This window comes from Macaca fascicularis, chromosome 6, assembly GCF_037993035.2.
Source record: "Macaca fascicularis isolate 582-1 chromosome 6, T2T-MFA8v1.1".
NCBI classification, from domain to species: Eukaryota; Metazoa; Chordata; class Mammalia; order Primates; family Cercopithecidae; genus Macaca; species Macaca fascicularis.
In genome coordinates, this window is record NC_088380.1 from 128,832,643 (window position 1) to 128,850,714 (window position 18,072).

The window sequence follows — 18,072 nt, forward strand, 5'->3', positions numbered from 1 at the left end:
TGAATTACACTGGAATTGTGTTGAACATTTTTTCTTGTTTGAGATTTGATAGTGTGCTCTGTCAAGGGCAAACTCAAGAGCCATGAGTTTTTGCTTTATTGCTGTCAACTAGTATAATTTGTAGAGCAAAAGGAGAAAGGCACTAAGAATGTCTCTTGAAGAAAGTGTGTTTTAAAATTTAGATTCCCACTTGTGCAAAATGGTGGCTCTTCCTCCTCACTGTGGGTCTATATGACCTCGAACAGCAGCTACAGCCCAGCCCCAGCTTTCAACACCAATAACGTCTGAAGACCCAAGCCATTTCACCTGTCCAAGGCCAATTTTTGTGCTTGGATATGAATTCACTCTGGGTTACAAACATTTCTAATGATTTGTTTGTTTTTAAGCTTCATATGCCCTCTCCAACTCCAGGCCCTTTATCAGTTCCTCTCCACCCTGCTAAGAAGAATGGAATCTGGGAACCAAGATCAAGAGCAAAAGTCTGCTTTGTTTAAGGTGAGAGAGAGAGAGAGAGAGAGAGAGAGAGAGAGAGAGAGAGAGCGAGCAAGCGCACATGTGCAAGCATAAAATAGAAGCACCTTTCTCTTTGCCTCAATTGGTTTGGGACATTCCTTTCAGTTTACCCCAGGAACCAGAATTGTCTGGGGACTCTAGCACTAGCAGGTAATTCCAAAGTGGTAGCTCTGGTGTATTCGTCAGGGTTCTCTAGACGGACAGAACTAATAGGATAGATGTGTATGTAAAGGGTAGTTTATTAAGGAGTATTAACTCAAATGATCACAAGGTCCCACAATAGGCCGTCTGCAAGCTGAGGAGCAAAGAAGCTATTCCAAGTCGCAAAGCTGAAGAACTTGGAGTCTGATGTTTGAGAGCAGGAAGCATTCAGCACAGGAGAAAGATATAGGCTGGGAGGCTAAGCCAGTGTAATCTCTCCACGTTCTTCTGCCTGCTTTTCATTCTGACTGCACTGGCAGCTGATTAGATGGTGCCCACCCGGATTGAGGGTAGGTCTGCCTCTCCCAGTCCACTGACTCAAATGTTAATCTCCTTTGGCAATACCCTCAAAGACACACCCTGGAGCAATATTTTGCATCCTTCAATCCAATCAACTTGACACTCAGTATTAACCATCACACTCTGCTATCGTTTTTACTTATGTAGAAACATCTCAGTTGTCTTGAGTCTTGAGTTTCCACCTATGGGTTGGTTTGTTTGTTTGTTTTCTTTTTTGTTCTTTTTTTTTTTTTTTTTTTTTTTTTGACAGTCTCACTCTGTTGCGCAGGCTGGAGTGCAGTGGTGCAATCTCGGGCTCACTGGAACCTCCTGGGTTCAAGTAATTCTCATGCCTCAGCCTCCCAAGTACCACATTGGCCAGGCTGGTCTTGAACTCCTGACCTCATGTAATCCACCTGCCTCAGCCTCCCAAAGTGCTGGGATTACAAGCATGAGCCACCATGCCTGGCCACCACCTGTATTTTTTAATATGATGTGGGGGCTACCATGTTATCTTCTTTGGGCCCTTGTTATGACCCCAACTGCATACTTCAGTTCCTTATCTTATAGGAGCTTGCTTAATCGAACTTTCAGGCTTTACTTAGCACCCACAACTCTTCTCTGGCTCCTATTGAGATCCACTGGCTAGGCATTGTTCACATTTCTACTTGTTTGTCTATGCCTCTGTGAAAGTTACTGGCACTTGAGAAGACAGAGTGACATAATAACAAGAAATGGATGAGACCAAAAAAGTGTTAATGAAGAAAAGAATCACTACAGCCTACATTTATGTTTGCCAGAGACAGTGCTTTAGTAGCCCAAAATTCTCCTTTTAAACACACTTACAAGGTAAACAAGTCCTTTTTTCTATAAAATAGTTACATTTGTTTAACATTGGACATTGGGTTGACCATTGGTGATGGCAGCCAAAATCCTAAAGTATAGGTTTAGCCATTAGCCTTGCTGTACTGATGACAGAAACAGACTCTTACATTGCCCTCCTGTGGCTTGGAAATTCCCCTATATTCCTTCTCTTTCCCTCAGGCACTTTGATGACACACCAGTTCCTCATCAGCATACTGGAGACCCTACTGGAGTTGTAGAGTTAATGCCAATAGCATTGCCTACAGATAGAAAAAGAAGAGCCTTGCACTTATGCATGTGACTATTTTTTAAATATGTAAGAAGAAAACTGTTTTAATTTATTGATTTTTTTGGATACCAAACTTAAGCTATAGAAGAAAAGAAAAATGATTCAAATATGTTTTGAATAATCATTTATTCTAGAGCGTCTGACAAGCGTAAACTTGGAAGTATGGAAGAACCTCCATCTTAACAATGGCCACTTTCCAAAGAACAGTAAGGGACATATATTTAAAAAACGACAACAAAAAAACATAAATCACAATCATCTGCCACAGAAGTAATGACTGCAGGAATCACAAAAGATGGTGATAATAAGTGGAAGGTTATGCCTTGAAGTCCTGCTGGTGAAATTCAATTTAATTAAATGAGGGTTTAATTACAAAAAACAAAGGTGGCATTCACTTCGATTTAAAATTTTATGCATAAAAAGTAAGCTTCAGAAATACAAAAGAACCAAATAAAGCCATCAAGTAAGAAGAGCTTAAACTTATTTTGTTATCCTGGTTGGCAGGAGGCTGGGGAGTAGGAGAGCGGAGGACCATTTGGCAGGCAATAGATAAATATAAGCAAACTGCAAGTCCTTGATTTTGCCTTAAGTGGCAAAATGCATGATGAAGACAAGAGTGAAAGAGTCTGAGTTGATAAACATGAAGACAATTGTTGTTCTTATTTATTGGCTTCTAAAGCATATCTTGCCTAATACAAAATACTGTGCTGCTGAAAAGCAGAAAGACTATTAAAACTCCAAAATAGAGATGTTCTGAGAGCTGAAGCCATGCACAGAGTATTTTTCAATTACTTCAGAAAAGAAGGTATCATACATAGAGCTATGTGTTTGAAAGCATTTAACTAAATAAGGATGATAATTGCAAAATAAATGCTATACCATGGGCCAGGATGGGAATAATATGTTGATCCTGAATAAATAACTTATGCTAAAGCAGTAAAACAAATTAAGAGATTTAGAATCAAAACTATTATTACTCTTATTTTATATATATTTTTCTGCGTGAGAGATAGAGGGGGTTAAGAGGGGAGGAGGCAGGAAAAGAGTTATAGAAAAAGAAGGGCCACTGTGGGTAAGCAAAAAATGGCTAAGTTGATTCAGAGCGACTCAGTGGGAGGTCTAGATCATATTTTTTACCTTTTATAATAAATCCAAAACCGTATTTGTCAATTTTTCCTAAACGGCAACTCTATGTGGCTATGTTCATTTATACCCAGTCTGAGTGGGCATAAGCACAAACCAAAAAAGTAAAAAAAAAAAAAAATTGTCTGTCTCCAGGACATTTTAAAACCAATTTATTTCACTTTCCATCATCATTAAGGAAGATTATTTAAACAGAGGCACAGTCTACTTTTTGAATATCCTACCCTGGGACTAAAATTAGCAACTAAACCCTTGAATTTAGACCATTCCAAGTTTTGGATCGAATCATATTAACCTTTCTACCAGCTTTCCTGCTTGGTTTAATCTGATAGCCCCAGGAGATGGATTCTGAGGAGTGCCCGAGCCATTGGGGAAGGAAGCGGTTAAGAAGGAAGAAGCACACTTCTTGGCAGAGTGTCTGAGTATGCAGTCACCTTCCTCATAGATAGTGCCTAAAAATCCTGACATCTAAAAGTATAATTTAGATGTGCCAAAAGGTTTATCAGCTCTGAAATACCTGATAGTCCCACCATAAATTCACCCAACAAGAATATATTTATTAATTAAACATTTGGGGTGGGGAGCAAATTTTGTGTTTGGCATTTATGAATGATAACAGGGGAGAACAAGACATAGTCTTTGAGTTCAGGAAGAGACCTACATCACATTGCCAGGCCCTGTCAAGGGTACAGATGGAAGTCCACACACCACATGTCAAAATATCTAAAACTATAAGTTAACTTTTGAAATCAAAATTATTTAAGTAAAGCTGAAAAACTTTGAATTTTGAAAACAATGGAATGTCCCTAAATATTTTTATAAAAATAAAATATCTGCATTTCTAGAATTATCTCTTTCATTGCCAATGTAAAGAATTAGTAACCTGCTCCATGCATGTTATGTCTAGATCTGCATATGTGAATTAATATTTCAAAATGTCCCTCAGTCACCACAGGCACCTGTTGTGAATATCATGCCACCAGAGCCATTTATTGGAGCACATAGTAGAAAAAAGAGACTCTTGGCACTAGAGAGAAATGATTCTCTGTTATGCAAAACTATATTACATTCATGCTATAGAAAAGGAAGAATTTGACAGCTAATAACTTTGGCTTTTCTCTTCCCTAAGTGCTCTGCTCCTACTTCAAAGGAGCATTTGCTTCTCACATGGGCAGTAGCACAGACAACAAACCTTCATAACATTCAAGCAATCAACTTTATTTTGAGGAAACAGGACAAAAAAATGTGGGCAAGTCTTTCCCCGGACCAGAACGGCTGTGTCAGGGGAGCTGTTGTTTTAGGATTATAGGCGACATCGTGCCAGGGTTCAGAGTCGAATCTCAAATTCTTTTTGATGTTTGCAATATATAGGGCTCACTAAAGCATGGATCCTAGGTCGTGGGCCCCTTTTGCTTAGGGCAAGGATGGTACCACCACAGAGCTTGTAATTTAGCAAGGGAAACAGACATATAAATCATGAATTTTAGTGGGAGATTAAATGAAGGAGTGCTGTGATAGAAGCACAACAATAATATCCAACTTTTATTGGCTCCCTATATGCTAGTATTACAAGTGATTTCTATACATTATTTCATTTGAATCTCACAAAACAATAATGAGTGAGAATTGGAAAATACAGAATAGAGGCACAGAAATCTTAGGCAGCTTGCCCAAGTATGTGAGTGCCAGTCAGAGACCACATTTTTACGTAGAAGTCTGCTATATATAGTGGTTTGTCAAATTTTATGTTAGATGTTTTTACTATATGATCATGAAAGGAATTTTTTCATTATTGACATGCTCTTGTCAGGTTTTGAATTCTCAATTTTAAAATTCTTCAGGAGCTGTGTGTGTGCGTGCGTGCGTGTGTGTGTGCGTGCATGTTTGTCAATGAAGAAGCTAAGTCTAAAATGTATATGGTAATGCCAAAGGCCAAGAATGGCCACACCAATATTGCAGAAGAACAAAGTCGGGAGATTTACACCAGTGGATCTCAAGACATTCCATAAATCTACAATTATTTAAAAAATATGGTATTTGAAAAAAGGATAAATCAAGAGAACATCGTACAGAATTTAGAAACAAGCCCACACCCAAAAGACCTTTCGATTTACGACAAAAATGTTCTCTCTCAGAAGTGGAGAAAGGGCAGTCTTTTCAGAAAACAATGAGTCAAATGGATATCTACATATATAAAAATAAGGGAAATTTGATTCTCACCTCATATCTAACCCAAACATCAATTCCAGGTAGATTGTAGGCCTAAATGTGAAAGGCAAAGCCTCAGTGCTTTTAGAAGATAATATGGGAACATACCTTTCTGACTTGGAGAAATGAATAGATATTTTTTAAACAGAATGTAAAATATTTACAATAAAGAAAAAGATTTATCAATTGGAACACATCAAAATTTAGTTCTATCAAAAGACATCAGTAATTGAGTGGAAAGTTAATCCAGAATGTGGCAGATATTTGCAATAGGTATATCTTACAAGAATTCATATCAGCAAGAAAAAAGACAGCCATACAGTAGAAAAATGGACAAGGCATTTGAGCAGGCATTTCGTGAAAGAGAATATCCAAAATATTCACTAGAGTGACTAACACTTTTTAAATGATTATGAGTGTTGATGTGAATGTGAAGCTCTCATACTTTCGTGGTACAAATTTAAACTGATACAACCACTTCGGAAAACTTGTCTGCAGTATAAATTAAAATGAACAATTTTTCATTCTACGAACTAGCAATTTCACTTCTAGGTATATATAAACCTACAGAAATGCACACATGGATGTATCAAAACACATGAATAAAAATGTTCTTTACAGTATTATTTGTAATAGTCCCAAATTGGAAGCAATAAAATTATCTGTCTATAGTAAAATAAATAAATACATTGTGGTGTATTTTTATAGTGAAGGGATGTTCAGCAATGAAAATGAACAAACTGTAGCTCAACAACATGCAACAACATGGGTAAATCTCATAAACACTATGTTAAGTGAAAAAAGTTAAGACGCAAAAAGCACATTTTATTTCATGAAGTTCAAAAGCATGCAAAGTGTCTACGGTGCAGATGTCATGATAGCGGCTACCTTTGAAGTAGAAGAGGAGGAATGGCCCAAAGGGGCAATGAGGTGGGTTTCTGGGATACTGGCAATGTTCTACTTCTGGATCTGCCTGGAAGTAACAGGAGTGTGTTACTGTGTAGAAGTCTATTAAGCTATACAGTTAAGATTTATATACTTTTCTGTAAACATTAAATACTTTGAAGAAAATTTTTAAATGCTGTGAAGGAAAAAATCTGGTGATGGAATAGAGAATAGTTTAGAGGAGGGAGGTAAGGGGAAGTCTTCTTGAGGAGGTGACACCTAAGAAAGAGGCACACAGCTTGGGAAAACATTATGCTCTCTGCAAAGGGGAATGTACTACCTCACTTTCACACTGATGGTGTAGTTTTATAATTAAGTCATTGCTGCTCATTATTTACCCAAAACCAAGACTCTCTGACACAAAGTAGATGCATTTGGTTGGACTGCAGGACTAAGGAATATTCAGAAACATGAGATTCTCTACATCTCCCTATTCCCCACCCCAAACTCCAGCCACCACCATTTTACACTCTATTTCTATGTACTTGACTTTTTTTAAAGTCCATGTATGAGTGAGATCATTAAATATTGATCTTTCTGTATCTGGCTTATTTCACTTAATATAATTTCCTCCTGTTTCACCCATATTGTTATAAATGACAGGATCTCCTTCTTTTTAAGGCTAAATAATACTCCATCGTACGTATACTGTAGTTTCTTTATCCATTCATCTGATGATGCATTTATTGGCCAACAGACACTTTGGTTGTTTCCATATTCTGACTATTGTGAACAATGTTGCAATGAACATGGGACTATAGATATCTCTACAAGATGCTGATTTCATTTACTTTGGGTATATATCCATAACAGAGATTTCTAGGTCAAATTGTAGTTCTATTTTTAATTTTTTGACAAATATTTATACTGTTTTGCATAATGTCTGTACCAATTTACATGACCACCAAGAGTAGACAAGGGGGTCTCTTTTCTTCACACTCTCACCACACCTATGTCTTTTCTTTTTGATAATAGCCATTCTAACAAATATGAGGCGATATCTGATTATGGTTTTAATTTACATTTTCCTGACGATTAGTAATGTTGAGCGCCTTTTCATAGACATTTTGGGCACTTTTGTGTCTCTTTTGGAGAAATATCTATTCAGGTCCTTTGTCCTTTTTTAAATTGGATTATTTGTAAGATCCTTACGTATTTTGGAGATTACACTCTGGTCAGATACATGTTTTATGAATACTTTCTCCCCGTTTGTAGTCTTCCTTTTCATTTTTGTTGATATATGTGTATAATTTTTTGCTGCGCAGAAGATTTTTAGTTTGATGTTGTCCCATTTGTTTATTTTTGCTTTTGCTGCCTGTGCTTTTATGTCATATCCAAAATATTATTGCTAAGGTAATGTCAAGGAACTTTTCCTCTATGTTTTTTTCTAGGAGTTTTACAGTTTTGGTCTTATGTTTAGGTCTTTAATCCATTTTGATGAGTTGACGTTTCTGTGTGGCATAAGAGATACAATTTCATTCTTTTGCATGTGAATATCCAGTCTTCCTGACACCATTTATTAAAGAGACTATCCCTTCCCCATTGTGCCTTCTTAACGTCCTTCTTGAAAATTAATTGATTGGATTTATTTTGGAGCTCTCTATTCTGTTCCATTGATAACTTTTCTTCTTTTCTTATAGAGTTATGAAACCTCTTGTCTATAAAACAGAATAGCTAAAATTTTAAAATCACTAATAGTAAGATTAATTAGATTCTGGCCCTACAGATAAGAAAACAGAGTGAAAAAATGACACTAAAGTTTTACAAGTTGTCCAAGTGCCAAAGTAAAACTAATTAATACTAGTAAACTGAAGTCTAATCAGATACCTTTCACATAATGTACTTTTCATATCCAGCCCCAAATTTAAATATAAAAAATATAGCCTCCCAGAACTGATACCAATATTTCAATTATAGTAAAATAATGTATTTTTCTTATTTTCCATTATTTTAGATTCAGGAGGTACATGCGCAGGTTTGTTACATGGATATATTGTGTAATGGTGAGGTTTGAACTTCTAGTGAATCTATCACCCAAAGAGTAAACATTGTACCCAAGAAGCAATTTTTCAATTCTCACGCCTCTCCCAGACTTCCTCCTACTGGAGTCCCCCAGTATCTATTATCTCTATCTTTATGTCCATGTGTACCCATTGTTTAGATCCCGCTTGTAAGTGAGAACATGTGGTATTTGATTTCCTGTTTCTGAGTTATTTCACTTAGGATAATGGCCTCCAGCTCCATCCATATTGCTGCAAAGGACATGATTATATTCTTTTTATGGCTGCATAGTATTCCATGGTATATATGTACCAAATGTTCTTTATCCAATCAATGGACACTTATGTTGATTCCATGACTTCACTATTGTGACTAGTATTGAGCTAAACATATGAGTGTAGTGTCTTTTTGATAAAATGATTTATTTTCCTTTGGGTGGATACCCAGTAGTGAGGTTGCTGAGTTAATTGGTAGTTGTATTTTTAGTTATTTGAGAAATCTCCATATGGTCTTGCATAGCATTTGAACTAATTTTTATTCCCACCAACCGCGTACAAGCATCCCTCTTTTTCTGCTTCCTCACCAATATCTATTGGGGACTTGTTTTTTTGTTTGGTTGGTTTTTGGTTTTTGTTTTTCGGTAATTTTTTTTTTTTTTTTTTTTACTAATAGGCATTCTGACTGTGAGATGGCATCTCATTGTGATTTTCACTTGCATTCTTCTGATGATTAGTGATGTTGAGTATTTTTAATTTTTTTTTTTTTGGCCACTTTTACGTCTTCTTTTGAGAAATGTCTGTTTGTGTCTTTTGCCCACTTTTTAAGAGGGTCGGTTTTTTTCTTGTTGACTAGAGTTCCTTATAGACTCAAGATATTAGTCCTTTGTCAGATGCATAGTTTGCAAATATTTCCTACATTCTCTAAATTGTCTGTTTACACCACTGGTTGCTCTTTTACTGTGCAGAAGCTCTTTAGTTTAATTAAGTTCCATTTGTCAATTTTTGGTTTTGTTGCATTTGTTTTTGAGGTCTTAGTCATAATTCCTTGCCTAGGCCAACATCCAGAAGAGTTTTTCCTGTTTTCTTCTAAGATTTTGATAGTTTCAGGTCTTACATCTAAGTATTTAAATATATATATATGTATATATTTGTAACACAACTGCACATTCTGCACATGTAACCCAGAACTTAAAGTGTATATATATACACTTTGTATAGTATATATATACTATAAAATATATAAATTATAGATATACTATAAAGTGTATATAAAGTATATATACTATAAAGTGTATATATAAGTATATATGCTATAAAGTATATATAAAGTATATATACTTTAAATATATATATTTATATAGTATATACATTTATATAGTGTATATATACTATAAAGTATATATATATAAAGCATATATATACACACACACTTTAAGGTCTGGGTTACATGTGCAGAACGTGCCGTTGTGTTACATAGGTATTCACGTGCCATGGTGGTTTGCTGCACCCATCAATCCGTCACCTACATTAGGTATTTCCCCTAATGTGACCTCTCCCCTAGCCCCCTACCCTGGACAGGCCTCGGTATGCAATGTTCCCCTCCCTAGGTCCATGTGTTCTCGTTGTTCAACTCCCACTTATGAGTGAGAACACGTGGTGTTTGGTTTTCTGATCTTGTGACAGTTTGCTGAGAATGATGGTTCCCAGCTTCATCCATGTCCCTGCAAAGGACATGAACTCATCCTTTTTTATGGCTGCATAGTGTTCCACGGTATATATGTGCCACATTTTCTTAATCCAGTCTATCATTGATGGACATTTGGATTGGTTCCAAGCCTTTGCTATTGTGCATATTGCTGCAATAAGCATACATGTGCATGTGTCTTTATCATAGAATGATTTACAATCCTTTGGGTATATACCCAGTAATGGGGTTGCTGAGTAAAATGGTATTTCTGGTTCTAGATCCTTGAGGAATCCTCACACTGTCTTCCACAATAGTTGAACTAATTTACACTCCCACCAACAGCGTAAAAACGTTTCTGTTTCTCCACATCCTCTCCAGTGTCTGTTGTTTCTTGACTTTTTAATGATCACCATTCTAACTGGTGTGCGATGGTATCTCATTATGGTTTCGATTTGTATTTATCTAATGACCAGTGATGATAAGCTTTTTTTCATATATCTGTTGGCTGCATAAGTGTCTTCTTTCGAGAAGTGTCTGTTCATATCCTTTGCCCATTTTTTCATGGGGTTGTTTGTTTTCTTCTTGTAAATTTGTTTAAGTTCTTTGTAGATTCTGGGTATTAGCCCTTTGTCAGATGGATAGATTGCAAATATTTTCTCCCATTCTGTAGGTTGCCTGTTCACTCTGATGATAGTTTCTTTTGCTGGGCCCCAGCTCTTTAGTTTAATGAGATCCCATTTGTCAATTTTGGCTTTTGATGCCATTGCTTTTGGTGTTTTAGACATGAAGTCTTTGCCCATGCCTGTGTCCTGAATGGTATTGCCCAGGTTTTCTTCTAGGATTTTTATGGTCCTAGGTCTTATGTTTAAGTCTTTGATCTATCTTGAGTTGATTTTTGTAAAAGGTATAAGGAAGGGTCCAGTTTCAGTTTTCTGCATATGGCAGCCAGTTTTCCCATCACCATTTATTAAATAGGGAATCATTTCCACATTGCTTTTGTGTTTCAGGTTTGTCAAAGATCAGATGGTTGTAGCTGTGTGGCATTATTTCTGAGGCCTCCATTCTGTTCCATTGGTCTATATATCTGTTTTGGTACCTGTACCATGATGTTTTGGTTGCAGTAGCCTTGTAGTATACTTTGATGTCAGGTAGCGTGATGCCTCCAGCTTTGTTCTTCTTGCCCAGGATTTTCTTGGCAATGCGGGTTCTTCTTTGGTTCCATATAAAGTTTAAAGTAGTTTTTTCTAATTCTGTGAAGAAAATCAGTGGTAGCTTGATGGTGATAGCATTGAATCTGTAAATTACTTTGGGCAGTAAGGCCATTTTCACGATATTGATTCTTCCTATCTATGAGCATGGAATATTTTTGCATTTGTTTGTGTCCTCTCTTATTTCCTTGATCAGTGGTTTGCAGTTCTCCTTGAAAAGGTTCTTCACGTCCCTTGTAAGTTGTATTTCTAGGTATTGTATTCTCTTAGTAGCAATTGTGAATAGGAGTTCACTAATAATTTGGCCCTCTGTCTGTTATTGGTGTATAGGAATGCTTGGGATTTTTGCACATTGATTTTGTATCCTGAGACTTTGCTGAAGTTGCTTAAGGAGGTTTTGGGCTAAGACAATGGGGTTTTCTAAATATACAATCATGTCATCTGCAAACAGAGTCAATTTGCTTCATCTCTTTCTATTTAAATACTCTTTATTGCTTTCTCTTGCCTGATTGCCCTGGCCAGGACTTCTAATATTATGTTGAATAGGAGTGGTGAGAGAGGGCATTCCTCTTGGGAAAGCTTCCAGTTTTTGCCCATTCAGTATGATCTTGGCTGTGGGTTTGTCATAAATAGCTCTTATTATTTTGAGACATGTTCCATAGATTGTTTATTGAGAGTTTTCAGCATGAAGGAGTGTTGAATTTTATCGAAGGCCTTTTCTGCATCTATTGAGATAATCATGTGTATTTTGTCGTTGGTTCTGTTTATGTGATGGATTACATTTATTGATTTGTGTATGTTGAAACAGCCTTGCCTCCCAGGGATGAAGCCAACTTGATCATGTTGGATAAGCTTTTTGATGTGCTGCTGGATTCAATTTGCCAATATTTTATTGAGTATTTTCACATCAATGTTCATTAGAGATATTGGCCTAAAATTTTCTTTTTTTGTTGTGTCTCTGTCAGGTTTTGGTATCAGAATGACACTGGCCTCATAAAATGAGTTAGGGAGGATTCCCTCTTTTTCTATTGTTTGGAATAGTTCCAAAGGAATGGAACCAGCTCTTCTTTGTACCTCTGGTAAAATTAGGCTGTGAATCAGTCTGGTCCTGTACTTTTCTGGGTTGGTAGGCTATTAATTACTGCCTCAATTTCAGAACTTGCTATTGGTCTGTTCAGGAATTTGACTTCTTCCTGGGTTAGACTTGGGAGGGTGTATGTGCCCAGGAATTTATCCACTTCTTCTAGATTTTCTAGTTTATTTGCGTAAATGTGTTTATAGTTTTCTCAGGTGGTAGTTTGTATTTCTGTGGATCAGTGGTGATATCTCCCATATTACTGTTTAATGCATCTATTTCATTCTTCTCTCTTTTCTTCTTTATTAGTCTGGCTAGCAGTCTATCTTTTTTTTTTTCTTCAAAAAATCAGTTCCTGGATTCATTGATATATTGAAGTGCTTTTCGTGTCTCTGTCTCCTTCAGTTGTGCTCTGATCTTAGTTATTTCATGTCTTCTGCTGGCTTTTGAATTTGTTTGCATTGTTTCTCTAGTTTTCTTAATTGTGATGTTAGGGTGTCAATTTTAGATCTTTCCTGCTTTCTCTTGTGGGCATTTAGTGCTATAAATTTCCCTCTAAATACTGCTTTAAATGTGTCCCAAAGATTCTGGTACATTGTGTCTTTGTTCTCATTGGTTTCAAAGAACATCTTTATTTCTGCCTTCATTTCATTATTTACCCAGTACTCATTCAGGATCAGGTTGTTCAGTTTCCATGTAGTTGTATGGTTTTGAATGAGTTTCTTAATCCTGAGTTCTAATTTTATTGCACTGTGGTGTGAGAGACGGTTTGTTATGATTTCCATTCTTTTGCATTTGCTGAGGAGTGTTTTATCTTCAATTATGTGGTCAATTTTAGAATAAGTGCACTGAGGTGCTGAGAAGAATCTATATTCTGTTGATATGGGGTGGAGAGTTCTGTAGAGGTCTATTAGGTCCACTTGGTCCAGAGCTGAGTTCAAGTCCTGAATATCCTTGTTAATTTTCTGTCTTGTTGATCTGTCTAATACTGACAGTGAGGTGTTAAAGTCTCCCACTATTATTGTTTGAGAGTCTAAGTATCTTTGTAGGTCTCTAAGAACTTGCTTTATGAATCTGGATGCTCCTATATTGGGTGCATATATACCTAGGATAGTAGCTCTTCTTGCTGCATTGTTCCCTTTACCATTATATAATGCCCTTCTTTGTCTCTTTTGATCTTTGTTGGTTTATAATCTATTTTATCAGAGATTAGGATTGCAACTCCTGCTGTTTTTTTTTCTTTCCATTTGCTTGCTAAATATTCCTCCATCCCTTTATTTTGAGCCTATGTGTGTCTTTACACGTGAGATGGGTCTCCTGAATACAGCACACTGATGGGTGTTGACTCTTTATCCAATTTGCCAGTCTCTGTCTTTTAATTGGGGCATTTAGCCAGTTTACATTTAAGGTTAATATTTTTACGTGTGATTTTGATCCTGTCATTATGACGCTAGCTGGTTGTTTTGCCCATTAATTAATGCAGTTTCTTCATAGTGTCGATGTTCTTTACAATTTGGTATGTTTTGGCAGTGACTGGTACCAGTTGTTCCTTTCCATGTTTAGTGCTTCCTTTAGGAGTTCTTGTAAGGGAGGTCTGGTGGTGACAAAATCCCTCAGCATTTGCTTATCTGTAAAGAATTTTATTTCTCCTTCAGTTATGAAGCTTAGTTTGGCTGGATATGAAATTCTCAGTTGAAAATTCTTTTCTTTAAGAACGTTGAATATTGGCCCCCACTCTCTTCTGGCTTGTAGGGTTTCTTCAGAGAGATCTGCTGTTAATCTGCGGGGTTTCCCTTTATAGGTAACCCGATCTTTCTCTCTGTCTGCTCTTAACATTTTTTCCTTAATTTCAACCTTGGTGAATCTGACGCTTGTGTGTCTTGGGGTTGCTCTTCTCAAGGAGTATCTTTGTGGTTTTCTCTGTATTTCCTGAATTTGAATGTTGGCCTGTCTTGCTAGGTTGGGGAAGTTCTCCTGGATAATATCCTGAAGAGTGTTTTCCAACTTTGTTCCTTTCTCATTGTCACTTTCAGGTACACCAATCAAATGTAGATTTGGTCTTTTCACATAATCCCATATTTCTTAGAGGCTTTGTTCATTCCTTTTCGTTATTTTTTCTCTAATCTTGTCTTTATTTCATTAACTTGATCTTCAATCACTGATATCCTTTCTTCCACTCGATCGAATTGGCTATTGATACTTGTATATTCTACACAAACTTCTCATGCTGTGTTTTTCAGCTCCATCAGGTCATTTATGTTCTTCTCTACATTGGTTATTCTGGTTAGCAATTCAACTAACCTTTTTTCAAGGTTCTTAGCTTCCTTGCATTGGGTTAGAACGTGTTCCTTAGCTCAGAGTTGTTAGTTATTACCCACCTTCTGAAGCCTACTTCTGTCAGTTTGTCAAACTTATTCTCCGTCCAGTTTTGTTCCCTTGCTGGCAAGGAGTTGTGATCCTTTGGAAGAGGAGAGACGTTCAGGTTTTTGGAATTTTCAGCCTTTTTGCGCTGGTTTTTCCCCATCTTTGTGCATTTATCTACCTTTGGTCTTTGATGTTTGTGACCTTTGGATGGGGTCTTTGAGTGGACGTGCTAATCCTTTCTGTTTGTTTTTTTTCCAACAGTCAGGCCCCTCTGCTGCCACTCTGCTGGAGTTTGCTGGAGGTCCACTCCCAACCCTGTTTGCCCAAGTATTACCAGTGGAGGCTGCAGAGCAGCAAAGATTGCTGCCTGTTCTTTCCTCTGGAAGCTTCGGCCCAGCAGGGCACCTGCCAGATGACAGCCAGAGCTCTCATGTATGAGGTGTCTGTTGGCCCCAAATGGGAGGTGTCTCTCAGTCAGTATACACAGGAGTTACTGACCCACTTGAGGAGGCAGACTGACCCTTAGCAGAGCTCATATGCTGTGCTAGGATGTCTGCTGCTCTCTTCAGAGCCGTCAGGCAAGGACATTTAAGTCTGCTATAAGTCCCTTACTGGGGCTGTTGTCTTTTTTACAGAGATGCCCTGCCCAGAGAGGAACAGTCTGGCAGTCTGGCCACAGCAGCCTTGTTGAGTGGCAGTGAGTTCCACCCAGTTTGAACTTCCCGGTGGCTTTGTTTACACTGTGGCTGTAAAACCGCCTACTCAAGCCTCAGCAATGGCAGACGCCCCTCCCCACACCAAGCTCCACCATCCCACGTGGATCTCAGGTTACTGCTGTGCTGGCAGTGAGAATTTCAAGCCAGTGGATCTTAGTTTCCTGGGCTCCATAGGGGTGGGACCCGCAGACCCAGATCACTTGGCTCCCTGGCTTCAGCCCCCCTTTCCAGGGGAGTGAACGGTTCTGTCTTGCTGGTGTTCCAGTCACCACTTGGGTATGGATAGAAAAATAATAAAAAATAAAAAATAAACTCCTGAAGCTAGTTCAGTGTCTGCCTAATTGCTCGCCCAGTTTTGTGCTTGAAACCCAGGGCCTTGGCGGAGTAGTCACTGGAAAGAATCTCCTGGTTACAGGTTGTGAAGACCATGGGACAAGCACAGTATCTGTGCCAGAGTTCCTCAGGCTCAGACCCTCATGGCTTTCCTTGGGTAGTGGGGAAGATTCCCTGACCCCTTGTGCTTCTCAGGTGAGGTGATGTCCCACCTTGCTTCGGCTCACCCTCTGTGGGCTGCACCCACTGTCCAACCAGTCCCAGTGAGATAAACTGGATACCTCAGTTGGAAATTCAGAAATCACCCACCTTCTGCATTGATCTTGCTGGGAGCTGCAGACTGGTGTTGTTCCTATTTGGCCATCTTGAATCTCCTTCCACATCTAAGTCTTTAATCCATCTTTAGTTAATTTTTGTATATGGTGATAAGTAGGGGCTCAGATTCATTCTTCTGCGTATAGCTAGCCAGTTTTCCCAGAACCATTCTTTGAATAAGGGTGTCCTTTCCCCATTGCTTATTTACATCAATTTTGTCAAAGATCAGTTGGTTGTAGGTATGTGAATTTATTTCTGGATTCTCCATTCTGTTCCACTGATATCTGTGTCTATTTTTGTACCAGTACCATGCTGTTTTGATTACTACTGACTTGTATAGTTTGAAGTCAAGTAATGTGATGCTTCTGGATTTTTCCTTGTACTTAGGGTTACTTTGGCTATTTGGACTGTTTTTGTGTTTCCATACGAATTTTAGAGTAGTGTTTTTCTAGTTGTGTAAAAAATGACATTGGCAACTTGATAGGAATAGTGTTAAATCTGTGGATTTCTTTGGGCAATATGGGCATTTTAACAATATTTATTCTTTCCCTACATGAACATGGAATGTTTTTTGTCATTTGTGATTTTTCATCAGTGTTTTGTTCTCCTTATAGAGGTGTTTCACCTGCCTGGTTAAATGTATTCCTGGGTATTTTAATTTTTTATGACTATTGCAGATGGAATTGAGTTCTTGATTTTGTTCTCAGCTTGAGTATTGTTGGTACATAGAAGTGCAAGTGATTTTTGTACATTAATTTTGAAGCCTGAGACTTCACTGAAGTCATTCATCAAATCTAGGAGTTCTATGGAGGAATTTTTAGGGTTTTCTAGATATAAGATTGCATCATCAGGAAACAGAGATAATTTGACTTCATCTTTTCCAATTTGGATGCTTTTATTTCTTTCTCTTGCCTGATTGCTCTGGCTAGAACTTTCAGTTGAATAGGAGCAGTGAGAGTGGACATCCTTGCCTCTTCCAGTTCTTAGAGGAATTGCTTCCAACATGATCACATTCAGTTTGATGTTGGCTGTGAGTTCGTCATCTATAGCTTTTATTATTTTGGGATATATTCCTTCAATGCCTAGGTTGTTGAGGGTTTTCATCATGAAGGAATATTGAATTTTATCAAATGCCTTTTCTGCATTGATTGAGATGCAGATGATCATATGGTTTTTGTTTATAATTCTGTTTATGTGGTGAAACACATATTTATTTGCATATTTTGAACTATCCTTGCATCCCTGTGGAAATACTCTTCTGGTGGCAACCACCAAAATAGCCTCAGGGCAGAGTCTCTTCCCTCAGTCTAGAACAGACAGTTCTGCAGCTTGTATGCCCTCTATTGCTGGAATGCTGCTTCTCTGTGTAGGGAGGGAGAGTGGGGCCCTGCCCTTCATGCAAGCCTAGGCAGAGTGGGATTTTTCAACAGCGGGTGTAGCCACCATGAAAATCACTGGAAAGTTCATATCTAAGTGCACTTAAGCTGACCCTGAGAGGGGAAAGCCTCTATGTGTCTGCAACAGTGGTTGGAGAAGCAAGAGGTGACCCCTATTCCATATTTATTCCCAACCACCTTCAGCAATCAGCACCACACCTGAATTTCCTTTGTCCCAAAGGGAGACTTTGGTGGACTGCACTACTCCCTCTTCTAGGAGTACCCAGTGCTGTAGGCTAGATGTTTGGGAATCCTGTAGCTTCCTGGGGAGCAACTGGTCCCCTGTGGTTGCTAATGTCAGAGCAGGTTGTGAAATATATTTGCAGGGCATTTGGTAATGTGGCAACACAAGGGCTAAGGTTCCCCCAGCAGAGGAGTGGCCCACAGAGGTGCACAACCAGTACAGCACCTACTGTCTCTGTTAGGGCCTGAGCAGAATGTGAGTGCACCAGCATGAGCTGGCCACATGGTGCTCTGCCCCTGGGAAGTTCCTAAA